The following is a 6,941-nucleotide window of genomic DNA, read 5'->3' as shown; positions in this document are numbered from 1 at the left end:
CGACGTGGTCGGATTTATGAACGTGACTCTGGCAATGGTCCAGCAGCTGAGTTAGCATTTATCCCCAGGAGTTTCTTTTCATAGTACGCAATGGGCTATGCCTTGAAGCACCATGAGTCTCGTGTTGGTCCTCATTCTTTTCTTCTGATTTTATTTTTTTATTATTTTTTTGTCTTTATCCCACTCTGAAAAATACTCAAAGTATTACCCTTTAAAGCGTTAAATTATGCGCAAGAGGTTTTTACAACTCGTGGAAATTGTCGACCCTTGGTATATATTTCGGCTTCTAGTACACACTATACTTCTTATATAAACATAGAGAAAAAGGGTTTTATAGTTTCATGTACGTGAATTACACAAAAATATGGAGAAAAACAAAAAGAAAATTATAATATAACATTGTTAAACAGATGAGACAAAAAAAAAACACTGGGTTGAGTGACAATAAAATTTATAGACCTCAAAACGAACTCTCGTCACTCAAAGTGCCTCGTAAAATATTCATTTTCCTAGTTTGTTGAATAAAAAAATAATATTCCAAGTGTTGAACATTTTATTTTTTTTTTTTACGTAATTGTTTTTTTTTTTTTTTTGTTTTGTTTAGTTTTTAGAGTAAAGAAAAATCATCAGGCTGCAGGCTTTAGAATCGACCAATTAAATGTTCCTGGTCTTGAACTGGAAATAAAAAAATAAAAATAAATAATAAAAGCAGCACAGGATAAGAAGGATGGTGGATGATGAAGAAGGGAAAAGATAATATGAAGAAAGAAGCAAAAGAGAAGAAGCTTAAGAATACAGTAGCCCGGACCAAGTTATATTTGATGCGTTGATAATTAGTTTTCAAGAAGAGGGCTTGGCCTCTCTGATTTTTCTTTTTTATCTTGTGTTGCTTTTTTTTTTACCTTTTTCTTCTCCATTTTTTTTTTTTTTTTGCTTCTTTTACTTTTTGAGCTTCTTTATTTTTCTTATCTCAATTCCACGCCCCACCGTGGATACGTTTCTGCCGTTTTACTCTTTTAGTATCTTTGTTCATCTGCCTCAACTATTCAGTTACTTATTTCGTTCCATCTCAACTTCGTTCAACCCAAGTGGAGCTGTCAAGTCGACCATTTGTTTTCCAACATGCTCTCCCATATTTTTTTTTTTTTATCTTTCTTGTTTTTTGTTGTTGTTACTGTTGTTGTCATCATTGTTGTTTTTTAATTTTATTTTTACTCTTCTTTCTTCCTTGTTGACCATCACTGAATTTTAAAATACTACCCTCAAATTTTTATAAACCTAGTCTCTCTTCTTTTGTATTCGTTAGTATAAAATTTGCAGCTGAAAAAGAAAAAAAAAAATTAAAATAAACAAAACAAATTATATATACAACAAAATTTGCGTGTCTCGACTACTCATACATGTATAATGATTTGTTAAAATAAAAAAAATTAAAATAATAAATATAAAAAATACAAGACTAAACAATATAATATCAAGTGAAATTATATGTAACCAAAGAAGAAATATAATTTTGCCATTATTCAGCCAGTAAGAAGTTTACCTTTTATCACATAATATATATTTATTGTAAAAATGGCATTGTAGTGCTTCGTATTCATTTCTCGCAATCCACAAGAATTAATACTTTAAAGAGAGACACAGTGTCGACCAGATGGATCGTCACGAGATGACCAAGGACAGTACACGCGATCAAGAATTGTTTTCGCATTCTGCGCATCATCATCATCCTCAGAAAATAAAATAAAAATAATAATAAATAAGAAATTAATAATCATAAGAAATAAAAATAATAAATTATAATATATAATAAATAAAATAACAAAAAACTATTATACGTAGAATATATATATAAAAAAAAATATATTCTCAAACGTTTTTGAAAAGCGTGTCGATGTTGCATCGATTGGGAAATCGATCCTTCGAGGTCGGCGCCTCCGCCCCACTCTTGACATTAATCCTCAAGCCCTGGGCCTGAGGACTTGCATGTAAATGCGCAGCTATATTTAGACTGGTAAACCCGATGTATTATACACGAACACCACCTCGGAAGAACGAGGGATCCCCTCTGGATCTTTGTGTACATGTGGGTAAATGTATATGTGCCATGAAAAAGAAAAAAAAAAAGATAGAGTTCTTGTATACGGTAGAAGAAGACGATGAAGAGAATGATGATGATGATAAAAAAAAAATTAATAAAAAAAAGTAAAATAAAGAAAGAAAAGAAGAGTATAGTAAGAGGTGGAGATGCGTGCGTGCGTGCAACTCCTGGAGACCTGTCAAACCGGTTACTCATGCGGTCAACACCAACACCATGCCCTGAAAAACACCTATCGTTGGAGGCTCTTCGAAGCCATCGACGAGGAGCACATCGATTCTCGAGAGCGAGAACATAAACGTATACTGAACGAGTAATGAAAAAAATTGTTCAAAAAATCACCTTTTTTTTCCCAATGTCCACCTTGACGTTGACTTTTTCCCTTAGGTTTTTTTTTTTTTCTTCTCACTACTTTCCCATCTTTTGATGATTATTTTTTTCCACATCAATCTAATCTTATTCCATCAGAAAAATCATCAACATTTATATTCAAATTTTTAAATAAATTAACTTGACTCGCTGTTGAAATATAAATAAAACAAAAATTAAAAATAAATATAAAATTGAATTTGAAATAAATCAATGTTATTTTTCATTTGCAAATCATAAAATATTTGATAGATTCAGCAACTTTACCTTGACATTAAGAAAACATGTTGACATAAGAGACATTTGTCAATCAACGTTAACTTGTTGATATTCTTAGAAAAAGTTCTTGAAAAGTTTCAATTGTTTTCCTTTAGTTCTTTTTCAATGCTGCTGCAGTTCTTGGATTGTTGAACAATTAGAAAAAGTCTGCACATACACATTGTATTTCTGACTCCATCTAGAAAGAAAAAAAAAAAGTCATATATTGTTTCAGCGAAAAATAAGACAAAAAAATTAAAAAATGAATAAAAGTTTTCTAAAAAATTATATAAATAAAATATAAAGGTATATAATTTTTTTGGGTTTTTATCCACAATTGTATTTGGACACTGTGCATGACTCTTACCATCACCAAATTCGTTGGAGTCAGCGAACTCTTAGTGCCCAGCTGTGCCCGTGACACGAAGTAACCTTGGGGCAAAAGCGTCGTTGTGGCGCGAGCCACTTTATATTGTATATATATATATTATTTTCCCTTCAGTTAAACTCTCTGATTCTCTCTTTTGTTTGATATTACCTGACGTAATGCAAGAAGCAGCAGCATCAAGAAGAAGATCTACGATGCGTGGGTGATGATTCTTCATCGTATAAGAGAAACAAACATTAAGTACAAACTATATACCCATCTTGCTTTTGTATAATATTTATGGTCGAGTGTCTATGACAGATCAACAAATACCATGAATTCTCTCCTTGTAACTCAGATAATTGTTGGCAAAAGGAACCTTTGGATAGATGTCTACCAAGCTTCCGCAGTCTTCAATTCATATAATGATCATACAAATTGCAGCAATTGATAGTGTTTTCCTTAGATCTGTAAAAATAAAAAAAAAAACATTAATATAATAATATAAAAAAGAAAAAATAAAAAAAACTACATCATAAATTAAAAACAAAACTATAATGTATAACTTTTTATGTCAATTTTACACGCATACATATTATGGCATAATATGCTGATAATTGCTGGCTCGGAGGTAGGTATCACAAAAAAAAAAAAAAAAAATAATAAAAAGTAGAGTACTGCGTCGTTCGTTGTACTCAGTTAGCTCGTTGCACATATTATTATTTTTTAATTTTTTTTTTTTCTGTTTGTTTTCTTTATTTTACTTTATTTTTTTTTTGGTAAAGTAAAGTGGCAAAGCAAAAGATTATGAAAGTAAAAAAAAATAGCCAGTAGCTGTGGTCACGTACCATCGAATGAGAATGGAAAAAAATGACGATTTTGCAGGGGGGTGTTATGTGTATATAGATTCAATGGGCAACATGAGCAAAAAAAAAAAAGTGAAAAAAAAATTGTGAGGGTATAAGGAGAGCGTGTTGCCCAAGGCACTACGGTACATTCGATTCCGTCGTTATTGTCCAAGTTTACCGCAATAAATTTCCGAGGATAATCTGCACACCCAAGTGTATATATGGCAGGGGGTCCGGGGAATCATCATGATGCCCAGAAGTTTTCAGATAATAATGATAGGCTATGACTCGTTAGGTATATTCAGAATGAGTGAGACAGATGGACAGGTAAACCCAAGTTAATACAAATAAATATAAATATAAAAAAAAAACGAAAATCCATTAAATAAAAAAATGAAAAAGAATTAAAAAAATTTAAAATGAAAATAAGAGGACGAAAATATGATCAAGCAAAAAAAGAAAAAAAGTACCACGACCGTTGTATTTTGCTTACTTCGTTCTTTTTGCAGGGTATAATAAAAAATTAAGTAAAAAAAAAAAAACGGAAAACCAGAGCGCACCTGTGGTGAGTATAGTAGCACTTAAGTGCTACGATGATGTAAACGTGAACATATAAATGAGAATAAGTAGCTGATGGAGACTCAAAGAAAATTACCCAGAAACTTGCAATTGGTGAGATGATAATATAATCAATATAATTTTTAGTTTGAAAAAAATATATATATTAAAATGTCTTTTTAAACTACCAGTGATTTATTTTTTTTTGTATAATTTTGAAATTTTTTTTTTGTAAATTAAAAAATTGACTAAATAAAAAATTTAATAGATAATATTACTTACAATTATTTGATCATTAATGACATGTTTATTACTGGTTTTTTTTTTGGATTGATGATTATTCTAAGTTGACCTTTATAACATTTTCAAAAGATCCACAAGTCAACGAGTTATAGTATACGTTAATCGAGTTGTTCAATTGACACAGCAGACACGTTCTCCTTCTAAAAAAATAAAAAAATAAAACAGAATAAAAAAGTTAAAGAAAAAAAAAAAGAAGAGTTTTCTTCCTCCACGTGACAGACTGGCAATCATTTATCACGTGCCAGATGTATATATGTTTATTATCATACACACATTTTGTACATACATAAAGTACAGTATATAGAGAAAATGAAATGAGCCCTAAAGATTCTGGAACAAGTTAAATGTACTGTATGGCTGAAGAAACACAGAGATGTGTAAAAAAAAAAAAAAAATTGTAATAAAAATAGAAAAAAAAATTAAATTAATTATCAAAGCTTTTTTGATTTGCATCACAGTAAAATTTAATTTTTTTTTTTCTTCTTTTTTACCCTTGTCTTTCACTGTCTTGCTGTTTTTTTTTTTTAAATATATTTTTTTTCGTCTTCGTAGGCTGACTTTAAGCACAAAGTACAACAGAATTTAAAAGAGGGACAAAGTTGATTCCCATTGGAACCTTAAGGATCAAACTGATTGTCAGAGGGGGTTAAGCGGATAAACCAAAAGCCATAAGTACGATGGTAGCTGTTTTTTTATGTTCATATACTCTATTGTACAGTTTATATATACAATACAATTTAAAAGATAGAAAATATAAGTATTTGAAGTATCCTTTACGGATGCATAGAACGTTGTTCGTGTATTTAAACGCATATAATGCGTATATATATGTACTGTACATCACTGTATGTACGATGGCATAAACACGAACCATTATACACATATAAAAGCAATCGTGTTTGTGGTGAGGTGAAGTTCATTGCCTCCAATGCAGCTAAACATATTATCTCTCTTTCTCCAATATAATCTCAATGCCAATGTTATTCTTTCCTTTACTTTTTTACTGTAGGCCTTCACAGTCCCTCTTTTCCTTAACTCTACCCTCATCTTACCCCCGCTACGTCTTATTCTTCGTTTTATTATTATTATTTTTATTTTTTTAATATTTTTTTTTTATTCTTCTATACATCTTGACGATAGTGAATGCTTTTATATATACTTACACATTCACAAAACGCAAGTTGGTTGGACAGATACACAAATATACATACAGTATATATATAAACATAATATACATATACATAGAGTTTACACATTTAATGCCACCGACCCTCGTTTTGTAAATATGTATACTCGTGATTGCTAATGGTAGTGAAAAAAATAATAAAAAAAATTACTATAATAATAAAATTATATTCAATATATAAATTTAAATCTCATGGATTTGAAATTTATATTTATCTATTCTTTGGAAGGTATTATTATTGTTTGTTGAATAAACTTCAAGTTTTTTGATAAATTTATATATGTGGTTTTTAATTTTACTTTGACATTAATGTATGTAAACGAATTTGGATAATTTTTAAAATAATAGAAAAATATATTTGAGAGTATTTTATCATTGAATATCCTCTGGTTATGTGATTTAAATTTATTTGTTTAATTTAGAGCATGAATAAATAAATTTCAATAGAGTAGAAATTAAAAAAAGCTAATATGTATAAAAAAAAAAATTGCTTACAAGAATTGAATAGATAAATAATTTGTTGGGGATAAAAACAAAAATTAAAAGACATAACGTACCGTTTGAATGCGGTATACTGGAAGGGACGAAGTAAGAAATTGCGTCGTGGCGAAGCTTATGCGCCCTCAGGGTACCATTATATGGTAAATCATTGCATCTTCTTTCCTCACTTGCTTTTGCACTAAACTGTTTCTATTTTTATATTCTTGCTCACTCATATACAGCCTACTACTAGGATAGAATTTTTTTTTATCGTTTGTCTTTATTGCCTTCTATACCAAACACTTTTCTACCTGACTCTTTCACTTGTTTATTTTTTATTTTTTTATTTTACTCATTTTTTCTTTCTACCTCACCTCATCACACTACTCCATCTCTCAGGTGTTTTTTCTTCATCCAACTTTATAACTTTTCATATATACATACATGTATATAAATATTTTTTTCTTCATCTTT

The 6,941-nt window shown here is 29.8% G+C and overlaps 2 long non-coding RNA genes across 2 annotated transcripts; both read right to left on the bottom strand.

Annotated features, from left to right (window-relative positions):
• Positions 1-916: 916 nt before the first annotated feature.
• On the bottom strand, positions 917-1,677 carry LOC122851648. Its single transcript, XR_006373729.1, has 2 exons — positions 1,544-1,677; positions 917-1,320 (listed from the first exon to the last, which is right to left on the bottom strand). It is a non-coding gene; the product is annotated as an uncharacterized LOC122851648 (long non-coding RNA).
• A 1,422-nt stretch (positions 1,678-3,099) lies between these two features.
• Positions 3,100-6,936, bottom strand: LOC122851644. Its single transcript, XR_006373726.1, has 3 exons — positions 6,545-6,936; positions 4,781-4,941; positions 3,100-3,560 (listed from the first exon to the last, which is right to left on the bottom strand). It is a non-coding gene; the product is annotated as an uncharacterized LOC122851644 (long non-coding RNA).
• Positions 6,937-6,941: the final 5 nt, after the last annotated feature.

Source organism: Aphidius gifuensis, linkage group LG3 (genome assembly GCF_014905175.1).
Source record: "Aphidius gifuensis isolate YNYX2018 linkage group LG3, ASM1490517v1, whole genome shotgun sequence".
Classification (NCBI taxonomy): Eukaryota; Metazoa; Arthropoda; class Insecta; order Hymenoptera; family Braconidae; genus Aphidius; species Aphidius gifuensis.
The sequence above is the reverse complement of the archived record's forward strand: the minus strand, read 5'-3'. Positions and strand labels throughout refer to the sequence as shown.